The 23,355-nt window shown below is 39.3% G+C and overlaps 1 protein-coding gene and 1 long non-coding RNA gene across 2 annotated transcripts in view; one reads left to right on the top strand and one right to left on the bottom strand.

The window, feature by feature from the left end:
* Positions 1 to 23,355, bottom strand: part of LOC106962082 (uncharacterized) — an 84,680-nt gene that overhangs the window by 48,506 nt on the left and 12,819 nt on the right. The gene's annotated exons all lie outside the window — the stretch shown is intronic.
* On the top strand, positions 8,278 to 21,079 carry LOC106962083 (uncharacterized). The gene is made up of 2 exons (XR_001427895.1): positions 8,278 to 9,601; positions 19,836 to 21,079. It is a non-coding gene; the product is annotated as an uncharacterized LOC106962083 (long non-coding RNA).

Raw genomic sequence — 23,355 nt, 5'->3', positions numbered from 1 at the left:
CATCCGAGGAGTTACGCAATGATCAAACATGTGGCCAGCAGTGAAAACAAAACCGTGGCACGCAATGGGAAAATAGGTCATTTTGCACACTCGCTTCTTCGTCTATATTTTCCCAACTCCCAAAGGAGCGGTTGTGCAGGAAAACTGGTCGGACGGTATTAGCTCACCAACATACCACCGCTTTTTTTCCTGACATTAGTCTTTCAAACAGTCTTTTTTTTTTTTTTAATAGTGGAGCAGGGGCACGCAACATCTTCTACTTTTAGAGCCGCTGGTGACAGGAGGAGAAATCTACCAGGAAGTGTGACTGAATGTTACTGGGAAGAGAAAATGACAATGTGGGGATAATCCAATGGAAAAAAAGATGTGTGTGTTGTGAGATGGCAGAACAGCCATACAGATTTCATGACGCCCTCCAGAACATCTTATTCTCTCTCTAGCTCAGCTAGAGACAGATTTCCTATTTGTTGTGAAGCAACTCTAAGGATGACCACATTTCCAAAAACGGCATATTTCTGTGCCGCGGCTCACGTCATTCAGACGCTGGAGCCGTAAAAACATCACGAGTGTGAGAGACTTGGTACAAAGATGTGTTTTGTTTTTGTACTGAAAATGCGTAATTTGATTATGCTAATCCTGGGAACCCAGTGTTGTGATGCTATGAAGATTTTATAGGCCTTGCATCTTGAATTTGGCAAGACCTACATTGATAAAATCCCTGTTTTATTGCAACCAGAAGAAAATGGTGTGAATGTAAGAGTGGGTCTCATCTAGTTATGATGTGACCCACTCTGGGGGCTGTTTTTTTGGTGCCCCCCCTCCCCCCCCCAAAAAAACAGCACCATTAAAGCGGGATGTACCGTACTCATTCTTCTTCTGTGGTACATCTCTATCAGCTTTGCATGCTAGCTTTTTGATGGTCCTTTGTGCAATATATATTTAGCTTTTTTCTGTTTGAAGCAAAATACGTCTTTTCTGCCATTGAAATCCATCTTTTCTGCACCACCCAAAAGGCAAACTAACATGTTAAAGCATCACGTCTGCTCTTCAGATCCTCCGAATCACATGTAAGTTTTAAAAACAAAAAGAAAAAAATAATTAAATAGCTCATTTACTATTAGAACCAGGGATGTGCACATGTGGACGCCCCTGACTGCACGCTCAAAACAAACCACGCGCCTGGCCTTGATCTCACGCTCTGCAGCTCCGACGGGCAGTAGATGTGACAGGCAGGGCGCGGACAGGAGCAGGCGGGGGCCGAGAGTGAGATGATAAAGCATTGTGACAGAGCGATTTAGCAGAAGAGGATGAACTGTAAATATTGACCCAAGATACGAAGGGGAAATGGGCATGGCGCACCAGCAGGGAGTCGGTACAAATCGGGCGTATGCACACAGACACAGCATGGCTCTTCAGGGTGCATTCACACCAGCCCCTGGTTAGTCCGCTTTAACTGAGTGCTAGTTTGTTTTACTAGAAAGTCAAACAAACTAGTTGGGGAGGTGTGAATGCGTAATCGAACTCTGATGCGGATCTAAAATAGTGAACGCTGGCCTGCCTAAAAGCCCAGGTCTGGGTTCGGTTGAAGTGAACTCGGGACCAGCAGAGACTGCTCCAAAAGCAAGAAGTGGACTGTAGAGCAGAGAATTCTGGGTGAATACAACCAAAATACACTTCAAGAGTCTAACGCTAGATGGAGAAACGCCTCGTGGATTTTTAACAGCGACATTAAATCTGACGGTAATCCATTTTTGTTTACGTTTTGTGAAGAATAAAGTTGCGCCCACTCCTTCTTCTGAGGTATCTTTTTGTCGTTTCCTTCAGTAGTTTTTTGATGCAGCGCCACCACAGGCGAGAGGGGGGGAAACATATTTTTTGATTAGTTTGACGCAGTGCAGTGTGAAAGCGAATCACACCAGCTGAAAATGTAACAAATGTTGCAATTTTGGTATCAGGTGTGAAAGCACTCCTTAAGGCTTTGGATCTTATTTAAAGAAGTAAAAAGAAAAAAAAAAATCTCCATGCATCCATAAATCTGTACGGCTTAATGTAAAGCTCTGTTTAAAGTCGACTTTCAGGTAAGTGCTGCATAAATCACTGGATCATCCCCCGTTGACATGGCGGAGGCACCACCAGCAACACGCGCTCGGCCCTGACCCCCTCGGCATAAACTGTTTATATAAAAGCAGCGGCCGACCCCGAGGGAACCAATCGGGTGACTTCTTGACCTTTTGAACCCCAACGACTAATCCTCACACACACCGCGCCGCTCGCTGACCCCTGAACTTCTGGAATGTGCCCCTCCAGCAGCAGTACGGTGCCGGTTCCCAAGCTCCACGAAGCGCTCCGGCTTCGGGAAGGAGTCACGCCGCCTGATGCTGTAACTCAGCTGTTGTGCAGGCCGCCTCGCCTTATGTAACAATGCTATAAAACAGCACTTCTTTTTTTTTTTTCCCCCAGAGGTTTCTGTTTTATTGCAGCTTGGTTGTTGCTTGTGTAGCGTTTTATAGCCGCTTTAATTCCTGCTCTAATTTTAACACGGTGGCCTTTGATGTAAACAACGCTATAAATTTATGAACATCTCTATATTACTTAGTAGGGATGGCGAGTATATTTAGGGATGGAGCTACTTTAATTAAGGTTGGCCAGGACTTAAGCAGACTTAAGCTACTTTCCAGCTATATTAGAGCCATTTCCTAGTACAGATCAGTGTGACTCTGCTACACTTCGCCTCCTGCTCACCTGCTTAAACTTGCGCCAAACTCTTAAAGTTTCAGAGTTTGGCGCTAATTGCTCAAACAGTTTGCATCTCTCCAAATGCATACCACAGAGACAATATGCTGTATAGGTAAGTAGATTTTTGTTACTTTGTGCTTAAATACGTGCAGGACCTCATTCCTACTGCAGACACACTGCCATTACAGCCAAAGGTTGAAGATTATCTCTGACAAGTGACTCGACTGCCGCGTCTTTACGTCACCGCCCAAGCTTGCGTGGATATGGGTGAGGTATTACTTTAAATTAAATTGAAGCAACAAACAAAGGATCACACAAATGCAAAAGAATAGAGTTGAGTGTTGCTGTTTTATTGAGGAGGGAGCAAAATTCTTCATTGTTCTTGAACTTTTTGATTTTTTTTTTCCATGTCACAGCTTTAAACTTCAAACAATTTTAAGTTGAGATTTTATGACTTACCAGCACAAAGTAGCACATAAATTTAACATGGGAGGAAAACGGTGCATGATTTTTAAGCATTTTTACAAGTAATCTGAAAAGCGTTGGACACAGATTCATTTAGGCCCCTTTACTCTGATATCCTAAATGGAATCTCATAATTTGCAATGTTGTGCTTTTAGTCATACAAAGTTCAAATATGGTTAAATATGGGGGACGGTTGGGCGATCCTGCTGCTTTACAATCAAGTATAGCAAAAATAGTGACATTTTTGTTTCTGTCTGTGGCTCTTGTTTCTCACACTGCATATAGCTATCTAACCCCCAGAGTCATGAGCTAAAACGTTATTTTTTTAAGCACAGAATGCGTCTAACCTTGTATGGGTTGTTAACAGAAGTGAACCAGTGGAAACAATGAACGTTGTCTAGCTAGCCAACTGGAAATAAATTTGCGCTTACCCACATTAGACGCAAAAAAAAAAAAAAAAAAAACTAGCTAGATAGCTAGAAAGAGTATATTAGCAGCAGGCTAGCGGCAGCTGCGTGCGACTCAAACTTTTGCCTGACAGAAAAGTACCGCAAGAAAAAAAAACCTACATATACAAGACTATAGCAAGGACTATAAGGACTATAGCAAGTCCTTAAGACCTGTGTGTGGACATGCTGTAGGTCAGGTTGCTTTTATCCTGAATAACAGAAAAATTAGCTTTTCTCTGTCTTTCATCATTTTCCTCCTGGCTAACCACAGCAAACCTCATGTCTTTTTTTTTTTTCAGCTTTATAAGTCATAGTGTAACCAGCAGCAGGATGTTTTAACACAGCTAGGCTTTGTTCCTACTGTTCCCCTCTCCTTACTGTGGGACCTGAACAGCCAGTGCTGGACAGAGACTTTATCTCACACCCAAAAGTGTGAGAGCTGTGAACCTGATTCAAAACAAAGATGATAATTGTCATGACAGAGACTCATTCAGTCTTCATCTCCATCTGTGTGTGTGTATGTGTGTGTGTGTGTCTCAGAGCAGGTCCTGGTGCCCTGTCCCTCTCCCTCCCTCTTGCCCCGCTGCCGTCCCTGTAGAGCGGCTCATGCATGGATACAATGTGCTCCTCTGTGCTCTTTGAAGGCCGGCATTACCGTTCACACGCAATCCCCACCAAACACTGATACGCTTCTGTCTCAATCCGCTTCTTCAAGCCGCTGTTTATTTCCCCTCCCCAAATAAACTTTTAGTTTTATTTCGCCCTGCTTATGACAGCGCACTGGAATGGCATATTTGTTGTTAAAATGAACACACCTTTTTCTTTTTTTTTTTTAAATAAATTTTTTAAAATAAATCTATGGTGTTCCTTAAAAATGTCAAATGAAAAAATAACGAACGAATGACAGACCTAAGCCTACAGACACAAAGCAAGTGTTTAGAAGGACTAAGCTGCTAAATAACCTTTTTTTAATTTTTGTTTTAGGTCATTTGAACACAATGGAAATCAAAGTATGGGATATTTAATTTTTTAAGTAAGCATCAAGCTGTTTTCATTTATTTAATTATGCTCATCATTAAAGTTTTAACGTGTCCTAAATGAGTTCAGATGTAAAATATCAGCAGAATGAGACTCTTAACTCTCTTTGTTCCTTTTTTCTTTCTTTGTTTCTTCCTTTCTGTAAATCTTTTTTTATTTATTTTGTTCTTTAGGAGCATAAATTTACGGCATGGAATCTTTTTTTGTAATGTGCAGTAAGCTACAAATATTTGTTTTAAACAACAAATTAAAAAAAACGGAAAACGTGAAAAAATTTAGTTAAATTATTGACTTGGTAGCCTTGGATGTTCGGTGAGTAGGTAGTTGTCAGAATATATTTCCACTTTATGTGAAAAAATTTTTGGACAAAATTATTCCACTGTGAGAATAAACTACATAAAACAAGAACAAAATAAGAATAGAAAATAATATTTTTATATATATATGTATCTATGCAAGCTTCAGTATATGCAAAACATCTACCCAGGAAATTTGAATCTTTTGTTTTTGCAGAATTTTAAATACATTTTCATTCCACCTGCTTTGCATGAAAAAACAGCAATCGACCAAAAGAAAAACATACACTTTTAAAAGTCTGTAATCGTTTCTGGTATCAATGCCATTTTTTCCTCAATAGCCACCATTTATCTGTTTCTTTGTGGCAGCGATTCTAATTTTTATTCATTTATTTATTTATTTTTACTGAAAACTATTGCACATATTGGCCAAATACGCTGCTTTTGCCTCTTAACGCGTCGCTAACAGAAATATGAAAATAAAACATAAAAACAAACTAAACAGAGAGATTAAAAATAATTTAAATGCCATTTAATTTTGTCCATAGCAGTCCAGCACGGTGCCAGCATCCTTTTTTTTTTTTAAATGAGTTATTAATAGGTTTGCTTTTGCTCTTTACTTCCTCGTCTCCGTCTGCAGATGGTCGCGTAGTCAGGCGAAAATAATCCCCATCAGACAGTTATGTAATAAATGTGACAGGCCTTACAGTAAGGCCTCGCTGTCCTCTGTCTGACTGTATGTGAACAGACTCTGAGAGCTTTTCGTCAACATGCTCGCCTGCCTTTCACTGCCACCTTGCACATTTGTTTTTTGTTTTTTTTTGTGCTGCATTTTTTGACCTGTGCTGTTTGTTTTGCCCCGCGGTGCGAACCGGTCCCTAATGCTGTCGCCAGACAGAGCAAAGGAGCAGACCACACACACACACACACACACACACACACATGCCGCGCATGACAGGACGGTTTTAGTCGGCGTGCAAGCATTTTATAAAAAAAAAAAAATGATAGGAAGCAAATGAAACGCTCCTTCTTTTTCTTTTCTTTTCTTTTTTTCTTTCCCTGTCTTTTTCATTTGCTCCCTTCTTCCTTCCTTTCCTCGCTCTCTTCCTCTGCTCGCTTCAACAGATCGTTTTCATAACCACTTTTCTGAGGTCACAGCTTCGTCTGCAGTAGTCACGCAACCCTTTGCCTGCTCAGTCAGCTTTACACATACACACACACACACACACACACACACACACACACACACACACACACACACTTTACCACAGCAATACTACGCCGCACTACAGAACAGCCAGTCTTAAAGAGACAGCGAGCGTCTTTCTCCCAGCCTGCACAGCATGTTGCAGCCTCTGCTCTTTAAGGGTCAGAGGGTCTATTTTTGGCTCCTGGAGCTCGGAGCGCTGACACATGGGTAACCTGTGTCTAGATGCGAGGAGCATTTATATTTAAATTCTTTGACTGGATCAGAATTTTACAATTTAATCTTTAAAATACAAGAAATTGTTTTCCCCCCCCCTAATGTGTACAAATAAAAACAAAATGTTGTTGTTGCAGCATTCTTTTTTGTGCTTGTGTGTTTCTGGGGTGGTGATGAAGACTGAGAAGGCAAAGCCATGTGTCCTCCTGCCTTGATCAGGAAGTGTCCAGTTGCTGCTCCCACCCTTTCATCACCTGAGGCCCCCGAGGGGGAAACTACAGTAACTGGGTTTGACAGTGGGGCCAGATGAGGAGGAAATGAGCAAATGGTGGGCAGGAAGAAAGTAGAAGTCGCTGATTATGAATGAACTTAAGGGGCCATACAAACAAAGGGATTATTCATATTACCGCTGACGGAAAGCGAAACCTTTGCACAAGTATGCAGCTACTCTGGCATAAAGGAACACCAGATGCAGTCGTGGTAGATAGAAATTTAATTTTATTTAAATGCTGGCGTTTTATATGTCTTGTATTGTTTTTCCCAGAAACATAAAAATTTTGGTGTCATGTTTTGTTGAAAAAAAAAAAAAAATGGTAGAAATCGTTGACTAAGTATTTTTACACTTGAATAATAATTTGTTTTAAAAAAACAAATTTTTAATCTGGAAAATAATTTTAAACTTATTTAAAGATTATCTTAAAAAAACTAAACGTTCCATAAAAGAAAACTAGACTTTTCTTTTATGGAACCAGTTTTAAGCTAAGCTAATTCTTGCACTTTTTTGTTCAAATTAGTCAAATATTAAAGCTGACATTCATTGTGTTTTGCATTCATTTAGCATCTTAAATTAGACTTTTACATGTTTCTGAACTACAACGGAAGCTACATACTTCTTTAACCCCTATTTTATTCTATATCTAAGTTAGCTGGTTGACAAGCTAGCAAGTGTTAGCCTGTAGCTTTGCGAAAACATGAGCAAAAATGTCCTTATGTTTGATTAAAAATACCCACTAAAAATGTTGTGCTGATAGCTAAAAGATTCCATATCCGGTTACAGTTTATAACCAGCTTAGAATTTATTAAAGTACGGCATCAAGATGAGGAAGGCTGCACAGAAAGAAGTGGAGCATCTTCCCCATCTGTTGATGCACACTGCTAGCTAGCTGAAAATTTGACTGTTTGGATATAATTTCAGTTGTGGAAAATAAAAAAAAACACTATAAAAACCAAAAATGGCTAGAAGATTTCATATCCTGGCCAATAAGCTCTTGAAAATCACCAATAAATCTAGTGGCTGTTTATTCTTTTTTTTTTTTTTTTTTCCTGTGCATCAAATTGACTAGAAATATTTGTTATGGATGATATTATTAGAGATATTTTTGAAGCTGTAAGAATGACTGTTGCTTTTCTATCTTAAAAGAAAGTAATTTGAATTTCTTTGTATGAAATTAATGCCGATATTATGATGGCATAAAACTATTTTAACACAAAGCTATCACAACATAGGGATGCTCAACACCCAATGGTTTAAAATTTAAATTGGTTTAAACCTTCAATTATCAATTATAAATTTAAACCAATTGTTTAAATTTATAATTTAAACCATTGGTTAAAATTGTAAATTTTAACCAATGGTAACAACCCCTCACAGAGGGTGTGAGCGGTTGTTACCCACTCACACCCTCTTTAATTTTTATATTATCTCTAATTTGAAAAATATTTAAATATATTTATTCAATGATGCCTTAAATGACACAAAAGGCTTTTTTTGGAAAACTCTATGAGCATCTTCCCTATGACTTCTTCTAAAAAACACACTTGAAACATCCCTTAATTGTATTAATGATCAAATTTAAATAAGATGAAGAAAAAAAATCCCCACACGATTATGTCGCTCTTCCCACTGCCACCATTTTTTTCATTGAGCAAATCCAAACGACATTAAATAAACCAAAAGCTCTAAGCCGTCCAGTTGTCTAAAAGCTAGGATTGGTTTGGTCTGGTTTGAGCATGTCGCTTATGTTTATTGTATTTCATGTTAATCTTCGTTTTACTTTAAATCGACTATTAAAGGTCCCCTGAGGGACGGGTGTTCCAAACTAGTCACGGCTATAAACTAGCAAAAAAGTGAACAATAAAAAACATACGAGATTCGAATGTTGCTACCCGCTCACACCCTCTGTAATCAAAGCAGACTTTATTGTTATTTACCCAAAACATAGTGGACAATAAGTCCTCACCAGATAGAATAAGTTGTTCCAGCTCATCAAATTGTGATGTTTGTTTTTTGTTTTGTTTTTGTCACGACACCAGCAGCGAGCGAGTGGAACGCTCTGAATATGGCCTGGAAATCGACAGGGAGTTTGGCCAGGAGACGGGTTGCATGAGAAGAGGAGCGGCTTGAAGTAGCAGGGAGGAGAGGAGCTTGCCAAAACTGAAGGCTTAGGCCTGAAGGCTTTTGGCAGGTGTTTTGTCTCTGCTATCCATCCAGCTGCTGACTACAAACATGGGAGGCGTTTCAAGAAAATCTATTAGCTGTTTGGACAGGCTGTAATCTGAGTGATCTTCTGCTTTGCTGCTTGTACTCATCTCTGCAGGCTGACTGCTAATTAATTTTTTACAAGACTACATTTTATGAAATAGTGAAAAAAAAGAGAAGAAAAGACAATGACGTGTCTGTGAAAACCTAAAATTAAACTTTAGAGCCTCTGCTGTAACCTGCAATAATAAGTTGTGAATTACAACTTGTATATATGTTTTTTTCTCTTTTTTTTTTCAATGATTAGCAGGGGTGTAATAAGATTTTGAACGAAATTACCCAACATAGTTGCTCCTCAATATTCCTCATTTAAGCCTTACAAACAACTGTCTGTTTGCTCTCAGATATGAAGAGGACTTCTTTGAGATTTACACCTTGAATGTGTTTACGTGGGTCTCATTTTTAAGTAAGACAGGAAGTAGTTCTTGAGTTGACCTGTTGTGCTGACAGAGTTGACTACAGAAGGCTGCCTTCTGGTCTAGCTAGCAACATTCGGTTGCAAATGTGTTGAAGAAGCTTACATTACCTTTTGAGTAGTTTGTCTGCCAGCACAGAGACAGAAACTATAAAAATATTGTGACTAGCTGTAACCTGCTAATGACGCTAATGATGCTAATGTCGGGATGTGCTGCGGAGCTTCCTGTTGCCATCAAACGTGAGTCTGAAACCATGTTTACATATGTTTTCTCGAGGATTCAGTAATTATAATCTGTTTATGGATTTAAACAATGTAGCTATGCTAACTGTGACATCATAATATTGACCCCTCTCCAGCTAAATGTGGGTTGTTTCGTGGCAAAATAACTTTTTTCCCGTTATACTAGAAGCATCATTCGTTACAAAAACACTTTTAGCTTGTCAAAATAAAAATCCCTTCCTATTCTGTTCATTTAAAAATTCAACTTTCTAGCTAACTCACCACCCTCAAAATGGTTTACAAACATTTAACAAAAAACAAAAATGGCACTTTGACGCATTCAGTCATTCATTATTAACGTGTTTATTTCTTTATATTATTTTTCCATAAACATTATTGCAAATTTGTCCTAAGTCAAAAGGGCACGATGGAGGACTGAGGTAAATAACACATTTTATCATTTTTTTAAGTAATTTAAATCAGCTCTTATTTTTTTTTTTTTTTTTTTTTTTTTTTTGCACAATTGAAGGGAAATTGTTGAATGCATTTCTAATCCATGTGAATGTAGTGGTGTAAGCAGATTAGAAGGATGAAAATATTTTTCAGACTTGAGTTGGCCTTGAGATGAAGGATTTATGCGCATCTCTGCTTATTGTTAATGCTAAAGTAAAGGATCTGAAATACTTTCATTGCTCAAAATGGAAACGGATGCTGAACCGAGATTCACTAAAGCACAATTTGAGATTCATGAAATCTTTTTTATTAACTATTCTGTTCATGAAAACACAAAAAAACTTAGCATTTCAGCACTTTGAATTAGGAAACAATATCTACAATATCTCTATTTCTAGATTATGTATCTGCTAAAATTGTGATTCTTAGTTGCTAAAAGTATTATTGTAACTTTGTCTGATTTCGTTCTAATCGTGTATCGTCTCATCTCGTGAGCGGGATACATAGTTGCATCTCCGTTGATTAGCAGATAAAAATGCGTGCAGTCTTTCTTCAGACAACTCGTAGCTTCTGGAAAATCAGCAGCATAATTAACCATCTACCTCAACAGCCTCAGTGCCATCAGCAATCACATGGCTCTTCCAATTAGGTCAAGCCCAAGCCTTTTCTACATGAATTGGCCCATCTGACATTTTTATAACAATGTTGATCCAACAGTAGTTGGATGGGGAATTGGTGTTGTGATGGTCCAATGAATTATGCAAGCCTGTTTTTGTTTTTTTTTGTCCTTCCTTTCTCCCTGCTTTTATTTCAGACAACTTCTGTTTAGCTCACAACCCCCATTGACCTTTTTAAAGCACGGCACTCTGTTCAAATTATTCATGGTGTTAAGGCTGCCGCGACATGTTGACCTCAATTCAGAGTCTTCCTTGTGCTGCGTATCTTCCAATCAAAGGCATTTCTCAAAACTAGTCGAGAGTTGAGCAAAGCGAGGAAAAAAAAAAAAGGAAAAGGAAAGCTCCGGCGTCAGTGGCTAAAATAGAAATAAAGTAAACAGAGCAAGTCAAAAGTGGAGAGTGGGAAGCAAGCTGGAGCAGCAACAGACGCGGTCAGGCTGAGGTTGCCCGACAATTGACTCTTAAGGTGTGGCGGCTTCTCCAAGAGAAATGGGATTGAGGGATTGAGGGAGATTAACGAGCTCGGGGATAGCAAAACAAAACCAAAGAGAGGGCAGCCATAACTTGTGGTAAATATTAGTCTTTCCTCCATCTTTTAAACTTCTGCTTCTCAAATCATGACTTCATCAATTAGATACATGAGCTTACATTTTTTGTGTTTGTTGGATTTCCTAAGATTAGGAATTTTTGCAAAAGTTGCACATAGACAAGTGTAGCAATTGTGAGCCACATTAAGGTCTTTGAAGTTGTTTTCCATTGAAGCTGCAGTATGTAACTTTTATTAAAATATTTTTTTAACTTATTTATTGAAACCATCACTATTTTGTGACAGAATGGTATAAGATAGATAATGAGTGAAAAAGATTGAAAGAAATTCTCCTAGTGCTATCTGGAAGCAACCACTGTTACGCTGCAGCTAGCATAGCCTGTCGTTAATGCTCAGACTAGTTAGCATAGCCACCGATGACGACAGATATTGGTTTCCTGCAACTGTAAATTGTTTCTCCACCATTAGCACATTTAGAAGTGAGTACATGAGGATGATTGACAGCGCTAAGCCCCTCCTCCTTGACAGGGCTAAGCCCCTCCTCCTGGCTCTGATTGGTTGATTTTGTTTGGTGCATTTCTGCAGACGCAGTATTAGCTCAGTTTATTTGTCTTACACAGTTACGACATAGTGACAAATATGTAAAAAAATAAATACTGCACTTTTAAAGATGAATAATAACTCATTAAAAATGTAAACGAGTGTGCTATAGATGTGTTGTAAAGATGATAAGGCATTCCAAAGGAATCCACCATCGACATCGGCTCAAGATAGAACGGCAATCAGTATCTGCGGCCCACGAGGATTTCTAAAAGCACCACCGCGTCGTCATGCCTGAGACATGTGAGCGGCCGCAGCGCCTTCGCCCCTTAACTCGTTTAGGGACACGTTGAGGTAATTTTCCCCCCGGTTTACGCAACATTGCGTGACAAGAGGATGGGTATCTTGTGGATCCAATTGCCCTCTGCGAGGGCGGGTAGTGCCTCCATGAATGTGGCCTTTGAATGGCGATGGGCTAGTAGACAATCTATACTTTACTGTATGTGGGAAATGGCCCTGATGTGACTTCAAAGGCCACAAAGATGTTATTATGCCACCTCTCTCCCCCCCTCAAGCCTTTCTGCTTCTGAGTCACAAGGAGGGAGTCTCCTCTGATCTGTTGTTTTCCCTCTATGTTACACATGGGATGCTTGGTTCAGATTCCTGTTTTTACTTTGGTTGGTCAATCTCTCTCCAAGAGATAGAAATTGAATTAAACCTCTCTTGGTCAGAGTGCTTTTATTCTATTGAGCAAAAATATTGTTAAAAATACTGGGCATCAAAAGAATGTGGTTTATAGGGTGTTTGATGGAGGATTTGCCTTTTAAAAATGTTGGTTTTTAAAGGTAAATAAAGACAATTTGAAGGGACGGAATAGAATATATAAGGTATATAGGTATTATAAATGAGGATAGCCAATCGTAAATATGTTCAAATCTTCCATATAATTTAATTTCAAGGTACGTTATAAAACTTTTCTTTTACGTCCTATTCCCATTGGTTCTGATCCCTGCTTTGGTCAGCTGATCCTCATGAGATGTAAAAGGTTGGTTATTCCCTGGTAGTATCTGTTATTTATTGGAGAAACATAATCACATTTTATCAGACTATTAGTAGGTTATAGAAAATCACTTCAATTCAGCGCCAATTCACAACAAATGCACCTTACAAAAAAAAACATGTCAATTCGGTCCATAAAATTCGTCTAGAAAGATTGCAAGTCAATTATATATGCTGCAAATTGATCTTTTAATAATTAAAATACCTGGCAAAGCAAAATCAAAACTTGTCCAAAGTTTGTACAAAATAATGAACAGTATGTACATGTGTAAACAGGTTAGTTTTGCTGAAAAATGTTCTTTGTTGCAAATTACCTCAAGGCCAAACATTCTTAGTTGGATTTAGGTCTGGACTTTGACTAGGCCATTCTCACCCATGAATATATTTTGATCTAAATCATGTTGTTGCACTCCTCCTACACTGCTTTCAGTATTAGATGAATCCTAAAAGCAGGTGGTTGCAATGCGTTTTATTTTGGGGGCGTCAGGGTAAATGGGGCGAGGCTCACTTTACATATTATTATTATTTTTTAACAATACCAGGTTTTCACAGCCACATACTTCCACCGCATACTTAAGCATTACTTTCTGTTCGTTTATGATTTAAAATACGTGTGGTTTGTGGTTGCGTTTGCGACTAAATGTCGCAAACGCAACATTTAGTTGCTCAAGGAGCGTTAATACATTTACAAGCCGCTTCTCAGCAGAAGTTTAGACAGATACTTGAAACTGAGAGAGAGGGAAAAAAAAATTATTATTATTATTATTTTTTTTTTTTATCAGATTATTGACGCTCCGGTATCATCGGTTCCATACGTAGTGTGGATGTGATCTCGCTTTGATTCTGCTGCTATATGTACCCCAGACACCGCAGGGCTGTCACATCAACACCTCACCTTGTCAAAACTTCTGCTGGGCCAAGTGGATGTTTGACGGCACAAAATGGGATAACACCTTGGCGCGACGGCGTCGACATGCTTAATTTGCCGAATGACGCCGGCGACATCCTGAGCAGAACTCGACGCGCGAAGCGAGTGTGGAAGGATGAGGCTGCGGTCCTTTTGTTCTCCTCCGTCATTAACTGACTGTTACATTGTTTTGACACCACTACTTGTTCGTTGCAAAAGCCCGAGGCGTGAGTATCTGCTTATAAGAGCAGCTAAGAATCTGCTTCAGAGAGAGAGAGAAAAAAAAAATTGTCATTGTGTGATACGATTATGATCGATCAATATTAGATGAAGAGATTTATTTCAAATTTCCCAACTAATCTTCCTGCACTCAGACTAATTGCTGAACATTAGAGCAACAACCACGACTACAAATTAGGAGTCATCTTTTATGTGTGTATGAAAAAAAAGGGAAAAAAAATGTAATATGACTTTAAGAGTGTTGTTTGAAAACAAACATGGGTACTACCAGTTCTACATCTGACAAACGACTCTGTATGAAAACAGGGATTAGGCTGTCAGTGCTCCGGCTGGATAAACCTGCGCAGCGCCGCGTGCGCGGAAGAACATGTGATGCATATTTAAAACATTTGCAATTTGATGATGAAAACAAATCCTGGCACATTAGCGCTGAGAATTTCACCCCTTCGCACGCAAAACTTCCAGCTGGGGAGGGCCTCAGTGTGGGCGTGCCTATATATATATATATATATATATATATATATATATATATATGTGTGTGTGTTTAAGTGTCGCCATGGGTGAAGCCCGCAGCTGTTTAAATTCAGTTCGTCTGTGCAACATGCCAATTTGAACAAGGTCCTCGGGGACGAAAACAGAGCGACACCTCTCTTCAACATCTCTTTTCCACGCTTCTAAACACGTTTTGCTTCCATCACCAGATTCATACGCCTCCCCGGCTCCCCCCTCCACACCCCTATTTCACTTATTCAGGCTCAACAACCATGTTGAGCTCAAGCACCTGATATGATGATCTGACCCGATCTCTCCGCTCGCCGTTATTCACCATCTGTCAGAGGTCGCGACCCCGTTCTTAAAGAATTAGATCAGCGCTGAGTTAGCCTCCGAGAAAAAAGGTCCAAGGCGCCGCCACCTGAGGCAGCTACGTAAAAAAAAAAGGTCACGAGGAGTGTTTAGAGTCCATTAATGTAACCGCAATTCAAGTGTTGAGCGCGGCAGAGAGTTGATAAACTGTCAGACGCGTCATTTAAAGTGAGAGTCTCTGTTGTAGGAGTTGAAAAAGAGTGACAGCTGAGCTGCTGGCGGCAGACAGCAGTTGTAGTGAAACGGCTGTATGATGAACGGCGAGAGGGGGAAAAAAAAGCAGAAGGTGGGGGTTTGTTTTGGCTTCAGAGCGAAGATCTGAGATTTGAGGGGATTAAAGGTGTCAGCTCGGATGCCTGCAATAAAAGTAAGTGAAGTGTAACTTTGAAGACACTACAGAAAGTCAGTCATCGCCTCTCAACTAGAACGGCTCACATCCTGCATGTTCAGTGGATGTTCTGACAGTAAGCTGTCCCTACATGACAACACTGACATTTCAATCCAAAAAATACATTAAGAAATAAATGTATTTAAATCTGAAAAACAATTACTTGTATAACAGATGACACAATATAACACATCAAATATTACAGCTCTATTGATGGTATCTATGATGCTTTATATTAAAGCAATCATTTAAAGGGGTGGTGTTGTCTATTTTCCAAGTATAGAGTTATATTTTATTACATTTTAATCAAGTGTGCATCTTCAGTGGTAAGAAAAATGCTCAAATATCAAACACAACTCAAAAGAAATTTGACAATTTAACACCGTGAAATTGAGCTCTGTCTCTTTAAGAAGCTCATGCTCCTTCCGACACATTCAGCACAGGAAAGCAGCACCAAAAGATTTTATTCATTTGAGCTAAATAATAATTCTTAGTTGCTAATTTGGAGAATAGATAGCTAAAAAAAAATTAAAAATTTCTCCCATCATGTCTTCGACCTTTTTCCTGCTCATCTTTCTTTTCCACTTGAACTGCGGTTCAAACCACTCAGAAACCTTTGCAGAGCTTTTACAACTAATTCCCCCTGTGGGGGTTTTTTGGTTGCTGAGCATGTAAGTGAAGTAGTTACTTACAGATGACTTCTCATTTAAAAAAAAGACTAATAATTTGAAATATCTTCCAGGGAATTTTTACCTGCATAGTTGCGGTGGTTTCCAACTTTTCCCAACAGATATTATGTAAAGAGTTCCCACTTGGGAGGATAAATTATTATTTTTATATGTCAGCACACAGAAAACGATGCAACGCTTGGATGAAATCCGGTTTGGCGCTCTGTTTACCGTGGAACATTTACATTACACCTTCCTTTCTGCTGGCTAACAGCTTCTGCCTGGAGGCTGCAGAGCTAAAACAAGCACAAGTCACGCAACTGCCTCACTGGCTGTCTCTTCCTCTCACTCCCTCCCTCTACGCTCAGCAGAAACACACACACACACATATCTTAATGTACACCTGTGTATCTTGGTGAGATGTTTGCCCCTGTAACAATGCACCTGAGTGCCGGTGAATCAGAGGTGCCGTCGGCCGAGGTTCAGCCTCGTTACGTCTTCATTCTCCTTCCCCCGACAACAAGAAAGCATCGCGCACGTGCGCGTTTGTTCTCGATAGAGAAGAGTCGTCCATCTGCTCGTCTCTCTCGCATCGTAAAGAAATTATCATTATTTTCCTCGTCCAGCTCACTCATTCGATCATAATTCAGCTGCGAGCGAGAGTTCATTGAAAGTTCAGACTGATGTGGGAGACAGTAGCGAAGACCCTGCCAGCCAGCGAGAAGCACAGAAACCTTTCAAACACATTCTCTTGTCCTCTTTAATTACTCTGCCCCTTCCTCACAACTGTATCTGCCTACGATGCCGCGTCAGCATTCATTCAGATTAGATCGTGCATCTCTGAGCTTAAATAAAACAATATACCCCCTCCACCTACCCCAAAGCTTCCTCGGCTAACTCTTAACTTCATGTGACATGCTCTGAGGAACTATTTTCACTCAGCCGGGTTTATGCCCTGCTGTTTTTTGTTTTTTAATCAAAATGCAGCTGAAACGGGACCTCGTCTGGTTGACGGTAGTTAGCGTATCGAGCTGTATCGGGTCAGATGCCGCTTTGGTCCGCAATCTTTTCAAGCGCATGGAAACATATCGATCAGCGTGGGGGGAGGGGGAGGGCTCCGACAGTTTGTGCACACTGATGCATGCTTTGATTAAGATAAATGGGGGGTGACGGATACAGCAAACAGCCAGATGAAACCAGCATGCAGACACGGGCGGATGACAGTGCATACATGTGTTAAATGTGGTGAGGCTGTCTCGTCAGTCTCTTGCTTCGAAAAACCAACGCGATCTTTATCAGTGAGGCAGCTTATCAAAGGCACGTGCCTCCTCTCTTTTGCTCTGTCTGCCGTTTGTAGAGCAATCAATAATTATGGTCAGCAAGCTACAATTTGTTCTCTTACGTTGACTACAACTTTGCCTCTTCGACGTTTTCTCTACTGCCTCCTGACAGAGCGGCAGTGTCACGGTTCATTCATCAGGCAAAGCACATTGTGTATCCCTCCACCAGCTTTGGCCATAGGCAGACTGCACTACTGAGACCCATGAGGATGATGTGCTGGCGTCCATGTTTATCCGGGATATTATATTATGATATAATATTCAGTCAATGCTAGAAGTGAAACAAAGCACAGTAGGGCTTTTCTTCTGAAAACAGCCAACGTTTAGGAAACTTACGGGAAATTGTTTGACTTTGAAGTTCCTAACATAAAAATAGCAGTTCTGAAGCTTAAAGAGACACTTTGGATTTTTTAAAAGTGAGATTTCAAGAAGTTTTTCTCAGTAACACTTCCATAACTTTAATAGAAAGATGTTACATTGCAGTTAGTTTGAAGAAAACAGAAGGAATCCCCCTTCATATTGAAAGGCTAACTGCTTGTTTTAGCGCATTTTGGCTACTTAAGCAAAATTAAAAAGCTATTTTTAGTGTATAAGGTATTGGGAGATATCAAACATTACCTCTTTCAACTTTATTTAACACCACAGTTGTTCGGTTGTCTCTGTTGTCTGAACCAAACAACATCCTGTGTGATCATTTTTAAACCTGGACAATTTTGAAAAAGTTAAATTTTGATACCATCATATGAATGACAAACCAGTAACTAAAATACAAACTCCACTCTGCAGTTTTCTGTGTGTTTGGTTAGTCTCATGTGGGAATCACGGCACTGTGCAGTTTGCTAGCCACTGTTAGCAATGTAAGCCAGTAACAATTTCCCTCAATTTAATTTGTACAAATACAAAACAACCATGTTCACAAATTGACATTATATACCACTGTGTGTCCTATTTATTGAGACCCAAACCATCAAAAAGTGCTAACAAAGAGTTTACGCAGCCATATTGGATATTAAACTAATGGCTTAACTAAAAGAACAGCAATAGATGTAACAACGGTCTACTGTGTAAGCATTGATGTTAAATACAGCACATTATCCCAAGCATATAAGCATTTTCTGCTTGAGTTCTTGAAATTGATCAATTTAGCTAAAACAGCGGCTAGCTAAAACTGTCTGGGTACCTGTTAGCCTTCCACCACTCTGAGGACTTCCTTATTTTTTTAGAAGTTAATAGTGACATAACATCTTTCTACCAGAGGTGAAAAAACTAATTTCATAACTACTGATGATAACTTTGTTTTTATCACACTTGGGAAGGCTAAATCTCTAAGCTATGCTAAATGTTAGAGTAAAGACCGACAAGGTGTGTATTTGTTGTAAAGGGGAATTGATGTAAATTCCTAACCTGGAATGATGTGAAATAATCTCTGAAATGTGCAGCAGCTTGTATTTAAACAGCACAAGACAAACTGGTTTTCTCCCTCAGCCAAACAGTTTTCTTCAGAGCAGCATGTAAGATTTGTAATCGTGTAAATTGAACATGCCGTTTTAAAACAGCTGGGAAATGTCAGCATGTTTTGCAGCATTGCTGCACTGTTAAAGTGTCACCATAATATAATTATCAAGTTAATCTCCAGGGGCTTTGGAGTGCTTGTTGCTTCCCTCCTTATCCCTCTGCGCTCCCCTTGCTGAGGCGGAGCGCCTCGCTAAGCGGCAGCCGTGACACTAATTGCACACGACAGCTTCCAACAATGGTGTTGGACCAACAAAGGCTTCTGCTCTCTCTGCAGGAGTCCCTGGCTGTCTATTCATACTCACTTACACCCGAAACACACACTATACCCGACTGTTTGCACACAAACACATCACCCAGTGCTGCGTGGCTGCCTCTGGCTGTTACAGTGAGGAGTCTAATGGAGCCCCCTCTGCAGTACTGATGGGAGTAATTCACTTATGGCCTCTGTGATCTTGAGGGGCTCTGCTGGCCCCCTTTCCTTTAAAAAGTCCCACTCTGTTGAAGTGAATTCAATGTCTACGGCGACTGAGAGGCCCCAACAAATCCAGGGTCATTCCTTGATTTAACTGTCATGCTTCTTAGCACACACAAGGGATTAGCATTGCTATTCTTTAGTACTAGATAGTAACAATTGTGTTTTACCATTTCAGACGGAGTGTATTGAAGAGGGTGGGCAGAGTCGCACATTAAAATGAAGAACCAAACATATCTGTGTCTTGTTTTTGAATTTTTGAATTGCTAGAACTTACTAAAATTTGAAAATGTAACCTGAGCAAGAGGAAAACCAGCCTAGTCAAAGTACAGTAAGCAAAAATAGGCCAATAGATGGGCAAAGCAAAGGTGTACTGGTTTAAATTCAGCTTGTTTCAAAGTAAAAGTAATGTTTTACTCTCTTGCCACTCTCTTGAGAAGCGCTTGACTAATTCTTGTCAACAAACACGACATTTAAAACAAACTGCGGCTCTAGTGCACCTAAATCAAGGAAAGGGATGTTAAGAAAGTGATTCAGCCTGCAGTAGGTGTACATTAACCTAAGCACCGTCTGTGCTTTCAGCTGCAGTACATCTTCACAACTTGTTGCACGAACGTACAAACATCGCATGCGGAAGAAAGAGGAAGAGGGAAGCTGTAGCAGTGGCACCGAGGCCTGATCACGCACTGTTCATGGTGGAAGGTGATTTTCCTCAACAGATGCCAGTGCAACAAACAAATGTGTCTAAGAAACGACTGAAAAGGAGACAAGAGAGCAGAGAGCAGGTCGGTCTGACCTACCCATGTCGCATGAGGAAAGCTGTAGGGGGTTTCACACCAACATCATCACGTAATTGGGCTTCTGGCTTGGAGTGACATTTTAGTGTTTTTTGGAGGGAGTCTGAGTCTGTGCTGGTCCATTGAAGTGTGTGTCAAGTTGATGCGTGCTATCCAATCATGTTTCACTGATTCCAAGTGATGCTTATCTCCTTGACCCTCTAACGCCGTAATTGGATCAAGCAGTAGGTGCAAATGGAAAAGCCAAAGGTTCTCTAGTATCTACCAATCACCTTTAAACCTTCGCAAGGTTTAAAAGTTCAGTCTGACAAAAGTACAGATAAAATAAAGGTATACAATTTTTAAACAAAAAGAATTTAAGGTACACTTAAATTCACTTTTTTGTCATATTGCAGCCACAAATTTCAGTGTCTTTTTTGGGGGGGAATTTTATGACAACACAAGATATCTGAGTAAAGGGAACTTTGTACAAATCAATGCCACACTTTTCAGATTTCTTTGCTTATGTGCTTTAAGAATATTTATATAATCCAATCAGTGTATCTAAGTTGAAGATCTTCCCATGTAACTAAATTGTCGCATTAGAGAACGAGAGCCCCGCTTTAGATGTCAGGAGTGAATTAACTTTGTTTCAGAAACAATAAATTGACCACGCCGTGACCTTTCCGCGACTGAACCTTTGCACTTCATTCGCTATCGTGCCGATACATCTCGGATTCCGCCTGACCATCTTGTCTGTGTGTTAAGGAAGGAAAAAGTGTAGGGTCACTGGGAGTTTAGCAAACACAAAAGTCTGTCTATGATTTGACCTGATCCACAGTTCCACCCTTGAGCAAAAAGACTCCATTCAGAAGCGGCTGTCACGCTGCTGCACTTCCCGCTTTAGGAAATCAAACGGCCTGCACTGGTTACGACCAAATTTGATACAGACCTGATATGGGAAGAATAAACCTAAAGTAATGGCAACGTGGTGGCTTACCTCTGTGAAATTGTTTTTTAATTACCTGGTGATACAATAAAGATTCAAACTGATTGTTGTGTCTTATTTCCCTCCTTCCTCTGTCGGGTGGATGGGTTACAAAACTGTCTCCTGTCTACTTGCTGACGTCACTTGCCTGGCGTGAGTCTGTGGGCTCTGTGGTGTTTCTCTTCCTCTTTTATTATAGCTCAGCAAGCAGATAACAGCCCAAGGAAACTCATTTTGAAACTGCACTGCATACGCTTGATTAGCAACACATATCTACACCAAAGCGCTGCTGTTCTTTTGTTGTTTTTTTGTTTTTGTATTCTTTTCTGTCTAGGTTTATGTTTTCCTACCTTGTCACTACCTAACATGGCATGAAGGCTAAGAAAGGAGGTTCAATGGAGCGTCCAGCTCAATGTGGATACGTTTACATCAAAGGCCTTTATACACAGCTGGCTTATGAGATCCGTCTCAGAGGAAACACTGGCTGGTGCAGTTCACAGTTTCTGGAGCTTTTGGGTGTTTATTATGAACTATAAAAATACATTTTTGGAGAGGAGAGATATAAGCCATAAAATTACTCACACTTTAAATCAAGCTAGATTCAAGCTAGATTTAGTTTTTAAAAATCTAGTGTCAGATAAGGGTTAAGTTTGACCAGTAGCCACTTTATTTTGTAAACTTAAACATTTTAATGAAAATCTAATGGTGTTTGTTTAGTCAGCCGCAATTCCAGTTCACCATTTTCAGCAGAGATCAGTAAGGCTGGTGTGTTTATGCGGGTTATATGTTCATAATTTAACTTTGAATAAAGCCTTAGCTAGCTTAGCGCTAATGCTGAACTTGCTAGCAAGTTGAGGTCCTGAAAGACGGCATTCAGGGAGAAGGTTTTAAAATAGATTTAAAAGCTTTTTAACTATTTCATAATTTTTATGCCTTAATTGTATCTTTTTTGCAACAGAAAACAGTTGGGCAGGTATGTTTATCAGGGGTATAGTTTTAATTTAACTGTGAATAGAGCCTTAGCTAGCTTAATGCTAAAGCTGTACTTGCTAGCCAGTTGAGCACCTTATAGACGTTATTCAGGGAGAAGTTTCTGGAAATCTTTGAACCATTTCATGTTTTTATTACTTAATTGTGGCATTTTTAATGGAGGGCAAACAAGATAACTAGATGAAAAACGGCTTGAAAGTCATCAAGCTTGAGCTAACAGGTGTGAAACTGTATCGTTACTGGGTTTATTTGGTTTTGTTTGATCTAGACTTGGAGGTTTTAAGTGTATTTTAATTGACGTTATGCCATGTGAGGACATTTTCAAATATGTACTACAGTCTTGATGATAAACATATATATAAATATGAATGACAACAGTTAAAATTTTATTTATGCAAGTGTCTTTTAGCCCTTGAAACTTAATGTAACATTCAAAAAATAAAATATCAGCATTTTAATGTGTTAGCATTTACAAAGCTGCATGCATAGTAAAACCTAAAAACAAAAAGAATATGTTTCTGGTTTGTATAACTACATGTATGTTTGAATTATTGCTAATATTTCTAATGATTCGCCTGAAGTAGTGGAATAGTTACTGGTTTGTAATAAAAAAATGTGCAAAAAGATTATTTAAATACTTTTAGTCTGAGAAAAGTATGATGACTCCAGCTATTATCCTTAAAACTGATAAAGTAAAAGGATCTTTGCTCAACATTTCCAATGGTTTTAAGAAACCAAAGTCATTTCAGAAGCACACGAATCTGTTCTAAGAGTTTCTCTGTGCATCTGACAGACATTTTTCATGCCCTTCACACAAGCTAGATTTATAGATTGAAAAAAGCAAGCAAGGAAATGTTGCATAAATCAACTGCTGTGTAAAAACATAAGGGTAAACATTAACTATGGCTTGATTTATGCCTGACAAAAGACGTGACCATGCAGAAACACAAAGAAAAACTATTAAACAGATGCTAACAAACTTTTGATTTCCAGTTTAATATTCTTGTTGTGGGATTTTTTTTAATACATCAAAACAAATATAGTACTAGGTGTACTGTTTCAATTTATCAGAAATGTTGTGGTAGGTTTTCATGTGATGTTGAGAGTCAATTTAATGAATTAGGGTTTGAAGCGACACCACTGAAACAAGATGTTGGTTACACCATTTCCCTATTGGGCAACTGACAATTAAAAACCTCCCACTATATGCAAACACCAATCTTACTGAAAAGAAAAGAAGCTTAAAAAAAGCAACAAATTTCAAGGGTTTAATTGTTTTGGGTTTTTTTTTTTTTTTTTTTTTTTTTTTGGAGGGGGGGGGTTTGAAAAATAAAAAATGAAAAACCCT

This window comes from Poecilia latipinna, unplaced genomic scaffold (assembly GCF_001443285.1).
Source record: "Poecilia latipinna isolate Pla-1442-1.1 unplaced genomic scaffold, P_latipinna-1.0 Scaffold1368, whole genome shotgun sequence".
Taxonomy (NCBI): Eukaryota; Metazoa; Chordata; class Actinopteri; order Cyprinodontiformes; family Poeciliidae; genus Poecilia; species Poecilia latipinna.
This window is presented reverse-complemented; position numbering and strand designations above follow the sequence as displayed.